The following is an 18,373-nucleotide window of genomic DNA, read 5'->3' as shown; positions in this document are numbered from 1 at the left end:
GAACATTAGGTATGGCTTTTGCATATATTATGCCCTGAATATGTCATCAAAAAGCTTTCTTCTGAATAGAGTTGCTTAAATTACGGATACAAGGACCCAGCTTATTTTAAAATATGCTTTAAAAAGTATGCAGAGTAGAAGTGACATTGAAACACATTCCATGCGTCTATTCATTTCATTTGCTGTATTAATTTTTAAAAGTTGAGCAATGGCTTCAACATTGTTTATAATAATGTTCAGTATTAAGCAGTAAAATAGGTAGAGGCTTCGTTTTTCACTTTGTTGCTGGTTTTGCACTCTATTTTACAAGAGGGAGCCACTTCAATAACACAGCCTCTACCAACTGTGGATCCATCACTAACTTCCCCACTACCATCAACCAGACTGAGCCCATCAGCCTGCATTAGTACTGCAAAAAAAGAAGTTGCAGGTTTAGGCATTGAAAATAGGGAATTTTCTCACTGAATGCCGACCTATGTGCAAATACGTGTGGCCTGATTTGACAACCACTTCTGTGGAGAACTGTATGCCTACTTAGTTTGTGAACTTTAATATGAACGGTGTTTTTAACAATGTAGTTGTAAAAATTCAAAAGTCTGCTAAACCCAAAGATATCAGTAGGTGTAAATAGTATGAATACATTGATGTTGAGTATTTTGAGTATGTACAAAATAAATCGTTTTGTACAAAGGGGTTATGCGTAGCACTTCTTTGAAATAAAAGTAGACCTGTCTAAAATAATAGTTCCAAGTAGTTTATACATACAAGTTTTTAGCATTTAGATGCAGATGCTTCATTCCTAACATTCACTGAAAAGACAATTGAGATACAGAAGTGATGGGTTTAAAAATATATAAAGCAATAGAAATATATAAGACCGTGATTGCATTATAGTAAAATCACTTATTCACATTTACCTGTAATTTGCAGTCCTCCAGGTCTGGGTGATGCTGAGAAAATAATGTTCAATTATTTTCAAGGCCCAAGTGAAAAGGTGGTTCCCTACACCTCTGTCTGTCTCCCTCATCCTGCGGGGGTTATCAGTGGACTCGGTTTTCTTGTCAGAAATGGATGCCAGTCCTCCTACTCAAATGAGTATCCGATGCATCCTTCTACATAAACGTGCCCTGAAACTTCTACCTTAGAGTATATGAGGCTTGAAACATTTCTTAGCTATTACATGTCTTCACACCAAATTTCACAGTTCTGTATTTAAAATTCGGATCCATTCTACTGCTCCAGCTGATAAACCTTTATTCATTCAAAAGACTTCTCACAACTGGTTTTATCTTTGACATATAATAATGGTATGATAAAATGATTCAAAAGCAATCTGGGCTGTTAAACTTTAGCAATTTCCATTGATGTGTTGTTATAGGTAGAGATTGCATTTGGTTTATTTTTAGTTCTTCATTGCATTATTGGTGTTTGATATAAGCATGAGTTCCCAGTGGGTTTTTGATGAACCTTGCATAAGTGTGTAAAAGAAATTAATAAAAACTTAGCAAAAGCCTAATCCAAAGTTATATCTAAATAAATCATTCCTGGCCCAATATGTATACAATTCTTCTATACATTTTTGGTTTGTGTTTATACTATTCAGGAAATTAGAAGAAAACTTTCTAGTCCTTCACTTCCATACCAGTCTGTGATTTGTTTAAATTGCTTTACTTCAATTGTTCTGTTGGGGTTCTCCACTGCTCCATTTAAGCAGTGCAGCACGTTTTGGCTATAATCTTACATAGAAGAAAAGCAGAGGAGTAAAACTTCTTTTTTCCTAGTTCAGAGATCAGTCAAAACAGAATGAGGTTAGTGAAATATTTTTTCTGCAATCATCTTTTATAAATTCAGATAAATACGTATGAGCATCTACATCCTTGTGAATGTGCATGCTAGGGAGATACCGAATTGCCCAACACTATGTTATGTCCCTTTGCATGTGAAACATGGTGTGTGTGCGTGCATATAGATATATATATACACACATACTGCTGAAGGAGCTTAGATAGTGCTAATTATATATTCAAAATAAAATGAAAATTTCTTTCACATAAATGTTTCGTGTTTTGATCCTGAGTGAGTCTTAACACAAATAGAAATGACCACGCAGATATAGAGTCAAATTTTAAAAGCTGACAGAATACTTCATGCATGTATGAGTTACATATAGTATAGAAATCTTTATGAAACTCTCTTTTTGATGACCCACCTGTATATACTGAATTACTGATCTGTAATCATTTTGCTGTTCCATAATAAATTGCTACCATAGCAACCTCATAGTACAGTGGAACAGCATCCTCCCAGATCTAAGCCAACAACATGTATTCAGTTACAAATCAATGAAGATAATTTAATTAAAAGTTTGTAAAAATCAGTAAAGTTCATCCATTTTTTTATTCACTTAGAGGTCATCCTTACTGACTACTGCAGTGCTAAAATTATATGTTGTTAAGTTACACATTTTGCACTGTAGCTGTCTTTGTTCTTAGTATTTATTTAACATATAGAAGGCATTAATTATAGTCCAGAAGTCCAGCTGAGAGCATCCCACTATGCAAGAAAAGGGAGATGCCATTTTTGGACCTTACCAACAGTAATCTGAGAAGTGCTAAAAGGTATGTTTTTAGCATATCGGATAAATATTGTTTTCTCACCTTCCCACATGCATTAAATCTCAGTTGTCAGTTTATAACCTTGCTGTGAATGTCTGTTAGAGTATGAATTAAAGTCAATTATTGTTCTTGAAAGTGAAGCTTTTTCCATTCATGGAAGCAATTTTTTCTCAAAAAATTGAGACTGGTGGTGGCAGACAACTTAGACACAACCACCTGGGCCATAATGCTGATCCAGAATATTTTTCATAGATGCCACAGATGCTCTTTCTGAATCTACATTTTGTCTGCTTGTCGATTGCTTGACTATTCTGAGATCAGCATCTAATATGAAATGTATAATGCTTTTTTGCAGAGAAAATATTTCTTTCACTGTCTTTTGGAAGAGACCCTAGGAAGAGGAGGTTGGATATTTTGAAACAGTTTTCTTGAAGTGATTTGTATCTACAAATTATACCAAACTTTCAAGGAGTTCAGCTGCCATTTGTACAGACCTAAAGGAACTGGCTGTATTTACAAGTGCTCGGTAACTCTTAAAAGCAGTGAAATGTGATGGCTGCTTCATATTGCCACTTTCCAGTATATTTATCAGAAAAGTTGAATAATGATCTCCTATGAACATTAGGTCATTCTAACAGATTCTGATTAACAGTTGAATTTAAATTTTTTTCATAATTTACAGTATGTGCAGCCACTCAAGATGATCTAAACAGTAATTATGATAGCCTATACATTCCTGAATATTTTATGCAAATACAGAGTATTTGAAAATCCTTTACAAAATTGGCTATTTCTTCTAGGAGCATGTAGACCAAAATACACTCTATACATTATTTTTAAATAGCAAACTCGTAATGAATTTGCCTTGTCTCTAACTTGGAGTCAAAATAAATTGTAGAAGTCTTTTAAAAATATGTTCATTTCTGCTTTGAATCTGTTGTGGTAAGGAAAAAACAAATATAAACTTTTCTCATTCTTGTCTGATTTTATGCAAGTTACTCCTTCCATTTACTTAAAATTGTGGGTACCTCAGGCAAACTATGCTCCTGATTTTTGATATTATATCCACACAAAGTGATCTTTGACATGAGCAGGTCTCTAGAAAGGTGAAGTTACAAAATAATGCCAGTAAAATTAAGTAATCTTTCATTTCCATGGGTGTTATATAGGTGAGTGGGTGTTCCCTTGTGCTTCTCATGTTTCCTTCCATTTATGACTTCTGCTGTACATATGCTTGTCATTGCTCACAGGTTATTCATACCAAACCTATTTAAATGGTCTTTCCCACACATCCAATACTGAAATGAGATACCTCTATTTTTATTCTATTAAAATAAAGTCAGCAGAAAAATGTTCAGTGGTTACTAGACTGGCTGTGCCAAAAGAATTGTGATCTTGTCAACGCTTGTAATCATTTTCTGCAAGCACTCCATTGTAATGCAAATAATGACATTATTTTTAAAATAAGCATAATGAAGGTTGAAGGAGAAATGGCAAAAATTTGGCATTATGTTATATATTCTTACACCTATGTGCACTACACCTTGTGCCTACTCTCCTAGTTAGTTTTTCTTCATTTTCAAGTGTTTATGGGAAGAGAGAAGCGAAGGCACATCTGATAGAGGAGCGGTAGGCTCAGAGTGGGAGTTATCATGCCCACACATACTGCTGCTGATCCTACTTCATTCCACTAACTGCTGTATTATAAGCTTGGATTCTGTTTCCCTCTTTATTACAAGGATGTTACAGTTCTTTATTCTTCACTGACAGCTGGCAACAGGTAGTGCTGGCTGTTATTTTGTTTAGTCAAGCACATTCATTTCCAAATATAACCATGTTTTGTTTGCTGTATTTTTTTCTTGGTGTGGTTGAATGCCATCCTTGGAAAGATGTGCATTGAGCTAGTATTGAATAAGTGGCTTGCCTTCGGCATTCATGAGTAAATTCTGTAGTTTTTGTTTCAAGGCTTTGACATGTCATCAAGTGTAAATCTATTCTAATGCCAAAATCCCTCTTGATGTCTGATGCCAATCAGTAGCTTTTCATCTTGAAAAAGGTAGTGAATAATTTGCCCTGTGGATATTACACAGATACCATATATGGCAAGAAGCAAAGAGAAGGGAATCCCATACCCATTTTTTAAATTCAAATAATCATGTTCAACTAGTTTGCTTTCTTAAATACCATTGGTAATCTGGTACCTTTTCTCGCTTTCAAGTGAATATTGAATACTTGTCTAATTTGCATATTTTCGATGTGTAGAAACAATATGCTCTTTCTGCTGCAGTATTTTATTTCATGAGCAGTAGCCAACATGCTGAAATATGTGAATTATATTACATTTGTTATTTTAATAGGAAGCTCAAATCTATTACCTCCTTCAGCTTCATTAGTGGCTTTTTTATTAAAAAAAAAAAAAAAGAGAGAAAGAACGAAAAGGCATTTGCTATATAGGAAGGTCAACATTTTCTTTGTGAACGCAGTTTGCGCCCATGATTTTGAATTTCAATGAACTGTAAGCCCTAAGAGTGTTGAATTAAAGGCATAAAAAAACACTGTAGTTCACTCAAGAGCTCAAAAGTATGTAATTTCTTTCCTTAGAAAGGAGGCCTACTGAAAACCTAATGAATGTGTTTATATAGTTGAATGGCACTCATATAGTTTATACTCAAAAGAAAGAAGCAAGTAGAGCTTTGTATTTAACTCCTTTTCAGTCTGAAATATTACAAGATTTTAAGGTGCACAGGGACTACTGTGATTATCTGATCTGGCCTCCTGTGTAATACAGGTCATAGTACTTTGCACAGTTATTCCTGCATCAGGGCAGATAAATTCTTCAGCTGTAGTGAACATTTTGTACTGGGTTTGATTGGTTTAAGCTGCCACCTTATCCTAAATCTCATATTAGTAATACCAATACTGTGAGGTATTTTCCTTATAATTTGTAATATTGTTGAACCTTTCACCCAAAGTTACTTAAACAGCTTGCATGCCTCAATTAAACTTTAGGTTTTATCATTATTTTAAAATGACAAGTCATGTATATCCTTCCCAACGTAGTTAATCAGGAATAGAATTTAAACTCATACTCTTTTGGTTTAACTAATAAATCATAAAAACACTCATTAGCTGATTCACTAACCAGTGATGATTTTAGGCTGAAAAATCTAATCATAATTATAGTAAGTTAATTTTGTCAGGTTTAAGAAGAACTTAACATTACAGTGAACCCAAACTGATATTTAAAGGTATTTGCTGCTTGAATATTTGGGTTCAAGTTCTCATTCTAAAATCTTCAGGCGTGCTGCATTTACATACTGCTGTGCATGTACGGACTGCCTTCATGCGTACGAGATCCCAAAGAACTTTAACGACTGTGTTTATACAGGAAATCATCCATATACTATTTAATTGCAGCTTTCTTTCAGGAATGAAATGCAGTAGCTATCCAAGCCCTTAAAACTAAAAGTTTATTTTGGAAAAATGTAAAACTTACTTTATCCAAATAAAATATCTGTTAGTGTTAAAGTAGGCAAAAATTAATTATTTATCAAGGATAGGATTTTGCTAGATCAAGGTTAACAGCTGGCCTCTTCAAAAATGGACTCTCTAATACCCCGTGACAGTTGAACTCTAAATCTTGTATCTCATCTAAAAGATCCACCAGTAGGACAGATAATCTGACACCTAACTACTAAAAAGTAGCCAAATAACAATATTCCATTTTCCATTTGGTTTTCTTCCCTGTGGTAAATTGGTCGCCTGCTTTCAGTTAATGTCAAGATATTGTCGGTGTTTGTTACAGCTTTGGTGTCCATATAGACAAACTGTGCTGGATTTAGCGTAAATTAAAAATACTGTGTTCTAAATCCAGCTTTTCAAGTAATAATTCAATGCTGTAGTCTTATAAGAAGCAAAATACAGTATCTCTCTTCACTGAAATATTTCCCCATAATACTATTTTTTATGTTTGTAATGGTAGTTCTAGTGGTATAGTCAAGTAGGCACCAATGAGCCATAGAGACCCATAAGTATACAAATACAGCAAGCAGATGTTCTTTGCACTATCCAGAGACCTGGCAGAGAATAAACACATAACATGCAAGCAAAAAAAAAAAAAAAAAAGGAAAGGAATTGACACCACCAAATGTCATATTAATGCCATTTAGTATTCTGCTGGGTTTATTTGGGAGGAGAGGAACTTAAAGGATAAGCTAAATTAAGACAAAACCAGAAAAAAGCATTGAGCACAGGAAGATGATGGCAGTGGGGCAACAGGGAAGATAATGTAGATGTTAAGTGAAAATGAGGTGGGGACTAAGAACGGGAGGAGGTTGGAGCAAACTGCACAAGGCAGAGAAATGCTGGCCAAACCTTATAGGAAGTTTTCTTATTGTCTGAATCTCCCTACTTTGACTGCTTCTGCATCTTTTCCTGCAATTTCGAGGTCTGGCTAGTTTATTCTTCCCTTTTTACTCTCCTTTCTTGCATCCCTGCGCTGTGGAATACACATGGGCCTAGCATAAACAGTCTCTGGTTTGGCTGCTTCTGCTAAACTCCAGGCTACTAATTTCTGGGGAAATCTTTTTTTGTTTTTTTGTGAAGGGCTTTGCAACTCTGAATATCTTTGTGAGCATGGGTAGGAAGCATTACCCCATCTCTGCTTGGCTTGCAGTCACGAGAGTTCTCAACACTGAAGAATTCCGTTTGGGCTCTGTACTCAGAAGTATGGCTCTCGTGTCCAGGGAAAGTAAAACAGAGGAATATCAACTGCACCGTGGATTGGACTTGTTCCCTTGAGGGGCGAGGGGGTTGCAAGACATAATTTATTCAGTGCTGTATTAGAATTATGGTTGAATTTTTGATCAAGGCTATACATAACTTTCCAGTCTTTTTTAGCCTGGTAAATTTTTCCATACTGTTTTCTTTCTGACAGAACGGAATCTATTATAGAAGTGTTCGACCACCCTTCCTCTGTAGCTAACTTGCAATTTGGATCTTTGCTTGTAACAACTGCTGTTTAAAAAGCGTGTTGAACTGTAGAAGGCTACTTCAGTGCAGATAGACATACAGTTCTATTCAACAGAACTGAAGTGTGCCAACAGTAGCTAAAATGCTAGATAATCGCTAGCTTTACCATCCATTTTGCCTAAAACCAGGATAAGCTAGACTAGGCAGAAGTCTGGGTTTCTGTGACTAGATTTCTGCCAGTGTCTTGCTGGGGATCATAGAAGAGATCTCTATTGCAGTACTGGAAAAAATGGAGTTTCTAAACCCTGACTGAGTACCTTGGCTGTTGGGCCATTCTGTATTGGAATAATTTATTGAACAGATTTATCGAAGAACAATGTAGGTATGTGTGAAAAGTGAACAGGGTGATAATGACTAGGATCCAAATAAGGAAAATAAATTACGTAAATGAAGGTGTCTGTGATGAGCTAGAGGTGTAAGTAGTGAAGGTAGGAAGGAAGGAGTGTCCAGAGGTGATAGTTTTTGCAGTGAAAAGGTAGCTGACATACAGCAGGAGTTATGTTAAGAATGAACTATTAGATTTCGTTGGGCTGGAAGGTTTTTGTGACTATTTTGGAAAGTTAGATTCAATTTAAATATATATTAATCTTCTAGTATCCCACCATCATATAAAATAATTTGATAAATAACAGTTAAGTAATTACCTATTTTTTTAACTTATTTTTAACATTTGATCATCAAATAGATCTACTTTCTTCAGTCCAAAGGTCAGATTTAAAATACAGATTACCACTTGTAATCAGGCTTGGGTTCTCAAAAGACCTCACCTTGCATTGCTAAGTGACTGTGATGAAGCTGCATTCAATGAAACTGAGCATGGAGATAATCTGAAATCTGGATGTAAATGTTTTGTTTGGATTCTTTAGTTTTCCCTGTACCACTGCAGCAAAAGGACATACGCTATGAAAGCCTGTGGTCTCCAGGAACACTGCTCTGCTGCTAAAAACAATTATAGGGAACGGTTGCTGGGCAATCGGCCATCAAGTAAACTGAGATCCCTTAGCTTTCCCATACTTATCTTGATTAATGATTTAGCTAGTCATAAAATACAGTGTATTTGTAATTTAGATAGAATACTTAATGTTTTTCAGGGGAAATAAAAAAATGTGTCTCATCCATAAAAGCCTTTCTTCTGGTTGAAATAGGCTGTAATTAATATTATAAATAAAATCAAATTGATATAAATCTCTAGTATGTTTTAATGACAAAACCTTTTACATTTACCATGACAAATAATACAGAAAGTATCAAGCTTGTCATCATTCACAGTTCTTTCAGTTGACACTTTATGAATTAGTTTTTTTTAAAAAAAAAAAAAGTTACCCGCTTCTCAATTATTTGTTTTCAGCAATAGCAAGGTCTGATCCAACTTTGATTAGCATTCATAGGCGGCTTTCCATGTGCTTGCTTAGCACAAGGATTGGGTCTGAGAGTCAAATGCTACTCAAAACAGCCAAACTATCACGTTATAGAAAATGTTTCTCAAATTTCTTTCTTCTTTGGTTTAGCCGTGTACTAGCTAAGTATCATATTTTTAATAGCAAAATACTGAGCAGTTTCTTTCAAACTCAGCAGAGACTTTCTTTCAAAAGGAATAGTAATGTGCGAAGGTAGTGCCTTTGATATTCCATTTGAACAAATGTGAAAGGCATGGCCAAAACTATCTTTACCAAGTTCTATAAATATACTAAAAGATAAAAGAATGGTAACCACATACATGACACACAAATTGCCTTCAAAGTGTCCGTGTAAATTTTCCCACAAAAATATGAAAGTGACATTCATTCACAATGTCAGAAGAATATTATTTTTATGCTTTGGCTCTACAGGCTTAACACATGCACTAACTTCTTTATGATTTGTTCTATCTTAGGGCTATTTTCAGCGTAATCTTTTTATGGGGCCATACTATGTACAGAAAATATAGTTTTCTTGACATAAAACATATGTTCATAGGACCATAAAAATGCTCCTTCCTTTGGGTGCCCAGGACGATTAATAAAGTCTAAATTATTAAAAGACAAAACATTTTATTTCAAAGTTGAGAAAAGAGTTTCAAAGTTACCTCTTTTTTTAAGTTACTCTTTCTTCTTAGAGACCAAGAACAAAGTTTAGCTAGTGCTTAGCTTACCTAGCTAAGTTTAACTGGATGCACTCATACCATTGCAAGAATGCTACACCTACACAATGCAAACAGATACATATATATATATGAATCTGTAAAGAAACAACGTATTTAATTTATTAAGTATCTAACAACCTTCAGAACAGGTAGTAGTAGAACTACCTGATGATAGCTTTCAGACAGGTAGTAGTAGCATTGAATTTGAAGATCATTGAAGAGCAATTCCTTTTTGTCACAAATGAAGTTCTGCCTTTGATTTTCCATTGTATAACACTGAGGACCAGAAGAAATACACATTTTAGTATTATAGTTGCCCTATAATTTCATATAAGGGTTTTTCATTTGACATGCATCAAAGAAAATCTATTTAGGAATATTATTTTAGGAAAATCTATTCGCTTAAGAAGTGTTTTTGTTTAATATTTTCACTTTTCTCCATTATTAACCAGAACAGTTGGCCGAGATTGTTCCAGCTAAGAGGAAAAGTCAGTAATGAAGTCAAGAGTTTCTCAGTCATCTTGTTTAATTGATAACAAAATGACACAATATCTTCTTTAATTCTGCTTTTCAGAGGAAAAAAAAGAGACAGTGCCTTCTTTATAAATAAATTGCTTTGGGTTTGCATCAAAGGAACACCTGAATTCTTTGCTCTTTTTACCTCCTGAGGCACCACATCAAGACCACTCATCTACCTGCTTATACTGAAAAGGGGAGTGTTATTTAATGAATACTTTATTCAATGAACATGGTCTAAGAAAGAGACAACAAAAGCTCTGTTGAGCTATGTTGGAGTGAAGGATTGTGTACTTATCTTCAAGAAATTGCAGAGAAATAAAATTTATTCTTCCTTAGCCTTTGAGTCAAAGCAGCGCAGCTGCTGTTTCATCCTAGCTTAATGATTCTTCCATTCCATTGCATAGAAATAAGACTTGCCCTACCATTTGCTGTTAGGAGGCTTTTCCTATCAGCTGGATGAGCCACCTCTCCCTCCGCTAGCTGATTTGGGGTTCATGGCCTCCGAGTTCCCACCTCCATTCCTGCCACAAGCGTGTGAGTCTCTCAGCATGAGTCCCTCTGTCACCGGAAGAATCTGGCCTTAGTGACACTTTCATTGGCATCTTGCGCAAAAGATGGTTCCAGTTTTGTTTGTCAACCTGCAGTATATAATATGTGAATTTAGTAAAAGAAATTTTAAGCAAAAAGGACTGCAGTTGGGTTTTGATGTGTATTTGTATATAGAGTTCAGTGTAGTGAGAATGAGAAATATTTTCAAATAGTTTGAATTTTATTTTTACAATAACCGTTTATAAACAAAGAGAACCAGGACAATACCGTAAATTAAACTCCTACGTATACACTACTAAAATTTTCTACTTGCAGAGCTTTCATCTTGTTTAGGTCTTCTCAAAAGTGTCTTGAAATTCTGCAAATAAAACAACATTCTTTAACAAGAATTAATTCATCACAGGCAAAGAAAATTACTTTAAGTAATACCATTCATGTTTGTAGTCTTAGAGAAATGCTATCTGAAACTGGTTTCTTACAGAGAAAGCATTTTCTGCACCCTATAGTGTCAAAATGCAACAACTAAAGTAATGATTTGATTTTACACATGGGCCAGTAAATAATCCATAGCTGTATTTCTACTGTGTTCTTCACATTTCCTATTAGTTCTTTTGATTATGTCCATCTTTTCTCATGCGTTGCACTTGAAGTGAAGAAAAAGCAAATGAAACCAAGTCCTTTCCTGGAGCATAAACTAGAATTATTGTTCTTGTCTGTCTCTCAAGATGAGAAATGAATAACTTCCTTCTACCGTAAAGTGACTTTCAACTAATTGCTCAGCAGAAATTTATGTGCAGGGTGAAGGCCACAAGCTAGCTTTGTGTTACACAGGTTCGATGGTTCCTGGGAAAAGAGGGGAAAGTATGCAGAAAAGGCAAATATAATCATGGTTTCATTATTTATTTCCTGTATTTATAAAAAAACATATTTTAATACATGCACATCAAGAATATTAAATTGGACATAATAAAGTCATTTTGATTAGCAACAGGGAGACGGTATTATAATTTCTGATGTTCAGTATTTTATTTTAGAGGGACAAATTAGGTGAACATTTCGTGCACTTAAATAATGTTTATGTCTCCTTTTAATGAGACAGATATCTTAATTTCATTATTCTTTGTGTAGCTTTCAATTCCTTTTATTTTTATGTCTTTCTTGTTAGAACAAAATGAAAAAATAACTTTCAGAAGTAACCTAGCTAGCTGATAGACTTCATTTTCATTCCATTTGCTTGCTTTGGTTTTTTGTGCAATGGAATAAATCTGTTTTCTCTGTTCAAATTCCTGTGCAAGATTCCTCACAAGAAAAATCTTTCAATATAGTTCTAAGAGTAATTCTCTTGTTCACCTTGAAACAAAACAAATCAGTAGGAGGCTGGTCCAGAAAAGTTGAGCTGTCAGTTCAGCTTCCTAATAAAGCCTTTTCAGATCCTCAACCTGTTTGTGTATCTGATTGCCCTACAATATAGAGTGTTCTTTCTGCTGGTCTCACCTCAAGTCAGCAGGTAGAATCTAAATGGAAAAAAAAAAAGGCATGAAATATCCAAAAAACATAAGAGACATCTATCAGTGAGAGAGACTGAAAAGCCTCCTCCTGTTGCCTGATAAAAAGACACAAATGCTATGCCAGTGGCATCCCTCAGCAATCTTCACCTAGTAAAGACCTAGAAATGAGCTGCTCGAACTAACTCCAGTTGTATGTAGGAACATTCCGTTTGGTTTGCATTTCTATTTCATCCCTAAATTAATGTAACATGAAAGAACCATATGAAAAACAAATGATAAATCCTTTCATTCTAGTAACTTATTTTCCATTTGAAAAAGATAGATAAGAGTAAGGAAAAAAAATCTGAGTGATTACATGTAAAGAAATACCTCAGGGATAAAAGGTACATGAGGGGAGCTATTGAAAGATTTCTGTCTTACAAAGTATACTAATATGAGTGAGGGTAAAAGAGAGTGCAGGATAGTTCTGGAATTTCTATTTCATTTTCCAAAGTGTATTTTCAGCCTTCAGGCTAGGGTACTCCATCCTGTAGATGGGGGTTTTGTCTTAATGCGTGTTTAGGCTGTGAAGTGTGGCAGTGTGTCCTTTTTGGCTGAAAGAGGCAAAAGAAGGAAAACTTTGAGTTCTTTTCCTTCTTAATGTCCTTAGGATATCTTTTTAATGGAAAATGTGTTTTCTTGACTTAATGTCAATTTTTTTATGTCCTAAAATATGGAAACATACAGATGCCATATTGATGGTGGAGACCCAACTAAGCAGCCCATGGTACTATGTGCCCATAGTCCGTAGAGGAGAGGCTTGGAAGAAAAGGTCATTGTCCATTTGTTTAAAAGAGAAGAAACACTTTCCCTCCAAAGCTTGACTCTTCTCCTGAACGTTCACGGGGAAGCAGCCTTCAATACCTTTATGCACAGCAGTCATCTTCCCCCTAGTTCCACATCTTAAAAATAAATTTGATGTTGTTGTTAAATAAGTTCATTAGTGACAACAGATAAATTTGTAATTGAAGTATTAAATTAAACTTAAAATGCTTCAAAAATGCTTTCTGTTCAATTCTGAGCTGGGTAAAAGCCATGGGTGCTGATTTTACCGTTTTTTTATGATTGGTGCTTATTTTCCCTTTTTACTTCTTCATGGTAGTTTCCTCCTCTTACCAAAAATCCCAGTATCTCCAGATTTTTGTCTATTATTTGCAGATGTCCTATGAAGGTGGATTTTCTTGGAGAAAGAGGCAGTTCTTTTTGAACTGTCAGGCTTCATCTTTCCTGTCACATCCTATAGATACCTATTGATGTGTCAAAATAGACCTTGAGGTCCCAACACGGCACTGACATCGCCAAGCATAGCTCTTCATCTTGTAGGTCTTCTGGAGTTTAGTCAATGGCTTTCTTCTGAAATCAATGATCTTTTTCTTTAAGGGTCTAAAGTTTTTAAATCTATTTAGTATTTGTGTCTATTTTTAAGTGATTGATACATACTAAAAATGGTAGAACTATAAAGGAGCAAGTTACAGCCGTCACTGATTAATAAGTCAGTGACTTTGAAAATGCAAAGTAAGAGGAGCGTAGAAGTCAAAGATTACTGTGTATTCCTTTGCTGTTACTAGGAATACACAACTCTTGCAGCGTATTTACTGTGCTTTTATTTTCTTCAATTTCTTGTGATTTGTGTATGAGTGTAGTTTGGGAATGGGAGGTTTAACCAAAATATGCTATCAACTACTTAAAAAGAATGAAGTCTATGGTACATTATTTGGGGAGGTTTTTTGGCTAGCTAAGCAATAATTGAGGGTTTTTTTGAAACAATTCTTTTCGCAATGTGTTGTCCATAACTTGGAGTTGTCTGGGTTCTCTGTAAGTTCTGTTATCCTTAACACACTGGAGAAGAAGGAAAGATAATGACCCAAGATAAACATGTGAAAACTTTCTCAGGTTAGAAGCTCTGGCATTTGGCAGTGCATGCCCTACTTAGCAATGTCTCACTGTGTATGTGATAAGATTGTTTTAGGCTCTTCATGACTCACTACTCACTTTTTCAAAGCTTCAGATATTTATGTTCTATCAAGAGGGAGGAAAAGTCCTACATAATTAGTTCTGTTTACTTGATTAATAATTTTACTCATATACTAAGTGAAAAGTTCTGTTTACTTTGATTAATAATTTTACCTGTATACTAAATGAAAGTACTTTCCCTTAGGTGACTTAGAGCAAAATACGTCCTTTTTCATGTCCAGTTTGTTTAACTTGTGTTAAAAAGGATGTTCTTTTTCCAGCAATTACTGCTTCTCTTACTTTTTTCAGCTGCTAATAAGAAAGTACTGCATAATAGTGGAGTCTATACACTGACTAGCATAACTTATTTTGCTAAAAATAGTAAGTTGGGATTTCTTACCTGGATTCAACTATTTAGCAAGAGTTGTGCCAAAGTTTATAGGGAAGTTCAGGGCTGGAATGCAAAGCAGGAAGGTGGGGGATGAACTGGATTTCTAATGCTAATATTTAGTTGGAAGGTTAACTTTTTTTAACCCGATATTCTGTATAGTACCTGACAGTTATTTTAAAGTGACAGATTTTTGGCAACTACCTGCGTTTCTGAGGCTATAACATGTAATAGTAATGGAGAAGGAATGATTCTTTCAGAAGTAGGATCTTCTAATATACTCAAATAAAATAAACAAGCTGTTTGCTTCAGTAAAACTAGTTTCGATTCCAAAATCAGGCTCTCAATTACTATGTGGTACTCGTGAAAATATTTTTTACCTTTGTTTTTATTATACTTGAGTTGAATTCTTGAATGGAGTCCAATCCTTCCAGCAAAGGTGTTTTCTCAGTATACTTTTTGGGTGCAAGTTGTATTTTCCCAGAGTAACTCATCTAGCTTGTAATAATAAATGGCTTCGTAGAATTTACAGAGCTACCTTTAAAAATAGAAATAGAATATAGAAAAAATAGTAGAAAATATAGAAAAAAATAATAGAAAATTTAAGTCTACCCAAGGAGCTTTTAGGATTGCAAAGGGAATACAAATATGTGCTGTAATTCTCACGGAGTTTGGCTGAGTTGAACTGTACGTGCATGTTAGGTTACGTAGACCTTGAGAATTTTAGATCTGCTTATAAAGTAGGAAATGAATGCATCATCCAAAATGTATTGTGCACTATAATTGTGCTGTGGTTGGTTCACATTAAGTTTCAATTAGACAAGAATGTGACAGGACCATTTAATTAGTCAATAAATATCTGTCACTGGAAGTTGACAACCTGGAAAGTAGTCTGCTTTGGCGGTTGTTATCCAGCGCAAGTTCTGTCAGGCAGTATGTGTCATTAGACGTTGTGCAAGACCTCACCTTAAACTGGAACACCGAAGAGTAAATGGTTTTAACTTTGATTCTCATTCTGCTGTTAACGATATGTTGACAAGAAGGGTGGCATTTTTTAATAGGAAGAAATAAAATTATAAACGTCTTAAGTAACAAGCGGTCTGTGTTGTCTGTGTCGTATTATGTAACGTATCAAACTGTCTTTTTCCCCTACATATGATGTGTGATATGCTTGAGACTTAATCACTTAAAGTTGTTAAGTAGAAATTAATTAAAAGTGTGTAATGATGTGTTTCTTAGAAATAATTGGTGTCATTAAAAATCCAACTTTAATAACACAATGGCATCAGAAAGTTTTTCATTCATTTTCCTTATATTTGTTGTTTATTTTTTAAATTAACAATACTAGGTTTTAAAACTACATTGCATTAATTTAGATAATTACATTTTCCTTCTGAAAAACTGTTAGTGCCCGCCTGTTTTCCATTCTGCACATACATAATTACAGTCATATGGAATAAAGTTACAAACACATGACCTCTTTGGAAGTAAGGATTTTAATAATAGATCTTGATTCTTAAATCTGTGCTTTCTCAGTTCATGAGTAGTGGGAACTCCCCTAGGTAAAATTTTTTAAAATAAGCATTGACTGTAACTGTCTTTTCCTTTTTTGTTTATATTTGTTGAAGAGCTACCCTGGTATCTGTATAAAGACACATGCTATAACAGTCGTATTTAATGTTGAAATATATTGTCACTGTGCTTTGCAGTTTTTCAGTGATAAGTTTTAGTCGTGGGTTTGCTTTTTGGGGTTTTTTACATGAGTGGAGATGCCGTCGCCTCACAGGCTTTGCATGCAATGTATTGTACCTTTTGCAAATGCGCTTTCAAAGGGCTGATCTCGTGTGGGGATTTTTTGCCGACGTTGCCATATCTTCTTAGGTAAGCAGTCTCGTGACTCAGGAAGTGGACCGCATGTGTTTTAAGGCACCTTGGAGAGGTGCTGGTGGTATTCAGGAGAAGCATGACAGTTCTGGGGGTGAGGTGCACTCAGCTTTGACAAGTGCTGGGAAACATTCATCTGGTTAGAGCTGTCTCAAGTCAAGGGCAGCAGTCCTCAGAGTCATCAATGACTGAAACTACAATACATCTCTGACTCAGCATCAAGTCCACCTGTTCTGGAAGAGGCCATTGCTATGGCCACAGCTATATGGGACTAACTATCCATTTACTCTTCTCACCAATAATTGTGGCTGTTACTGGCCCTGGAATGGAAGAAAGAAAGGTAGCAGAGGAAGAAGAGGCCAGGCAGAAATTGCTCAAAACCCACCATTAATTATGGAGTTGCTCTGCCTGTTAGGATTTTGAACTCAGGAAACACTTCAGAAAACAGAAAACAGAAATCCTTCACTGGTATGATCTTTTTTTTCCCCTGATAGATGAGGACATGGCAGCTAATTCATCCTCTCCTCCTCAGCAGACCCCCTGTGCAGAAGCTGGGAAATAGAAGAGGACACAAGGAAATAGTTGGCTGTTTTCCTTCCATGCCTTGAAGGATATTTTAAGGAGGGTGTAGCTTCAAGTGGAATAAAATAGCAATACATTTATAAAGGGGCTGTTGGAGGACTAAGAAGTAGTTGGTGAATGGGGATGTATTGGAATAAAATTACTACATACAGAATTTAGCTTTACAGTGAAAATAATGGAACGTCAGCAATGTTCTCAGTGAAGGTATTAACTCAGAGCTAAAGAAACTATCATGACAAATAAGGAGAAATGGTTAGATAATTAGAAATAGAAAGCTGAGACCTAGACTCATAGCAATGAAGTGTTCCTCATGGAAGCTATGCAAATATTGTGCACCAGAAATCAAGCAAAAAACACATCAGTTGCCAGTTGCACGTGGAGAAAATCTTTTCCTGCATTTATTTTTGCAGCTGGAATCCAGAGTTAGTTCAGGAGACTGTTTCAAGATTTTTCTAGATTTCTGTTGCTATAGTAAAATCTAGTTCTTGCTTCTAATGAAGTTGGCAGCCAACTTCCTCGTAGAAAACACATTATCCCGCAAATTAACGTGGGATTAACCCACTGATAAATAACACCAAGGTATTTCTTTGGCCTTCCCTGCCCTTTGCTGAGTATGGATCAGAAGATCTGACAAAAGGAAAGCTACTCTCCTGGTAACAACGACTTCCACTCATGTTACAGAAAGCTCAGAAGAGCAATACACCTACTTTCCTAGCAATAAGCTCTTTTAGAAAGACTCATGCAATTTTCCCCACAATACTGACAATTCTAGTTGAATTAGTTAATATCCTGCCCATATTTTACCACATCCTTGTTCTTCTACCAGTGAGAGCCATTTCTACATTTAAAGTTTAAATATTCTCTTCCCATGGTATACAACCACATCTGTCTGACTTGTTTTGCTTGATGCCTAAATGTCAGCTGAGGCTATTTATAAGGGATCCAAATATAAATGTTATCCTGTTCATATTATACAAAATTTTCCTTGTCTAGTAACCAGCATCTTTGGCAAGGACAAAGAAATGTTAAATCAAGTCTGGCTGGTTTTTTATTATCTCAAATTCTTTCTCTTCCAAGAAATTTGTATGGCTGCTACACTGGATCCTCTACGTAATTTTTCCTAAATTACCATTGCCATATCCAAATTTAGCCTATTGTGGTGTAGAACTTACCTGTAAAGTGA

General features: G+C 35.3%; 1 protein-coding gene across 3 annotated transcripts in view; it reads left to right on the top strand.

Annotated features, from left to right (window-relative positions):
* ELP4 (elongator acetyltransferase complex subunit 4) overlaps positions 1-18,373 on the top strand; it is a 150,451-nt gene that overhangs the window by 111,019 nt on the left and 21,059 nt on the right. The window lies entirely within an intron of this gene.

Source organism: Balearica regulorum, chromosome 5 (assembly GCF_011004875.1).
Source record: "Balearica regulorum gibbericeps isolate bBalReg1 chromosome 5, bBalReg1.pri, whole genome shotgun sequence".
Taxonomy (NCBI): Eukaryota; Metazoa; Chordata; class Aves; order Gruiformes; family Gruidae; genus Balearica; species Balearica regulorum.
This window is presented reverse-complemented; position numbering and strand designations above follow the sequence as displayed.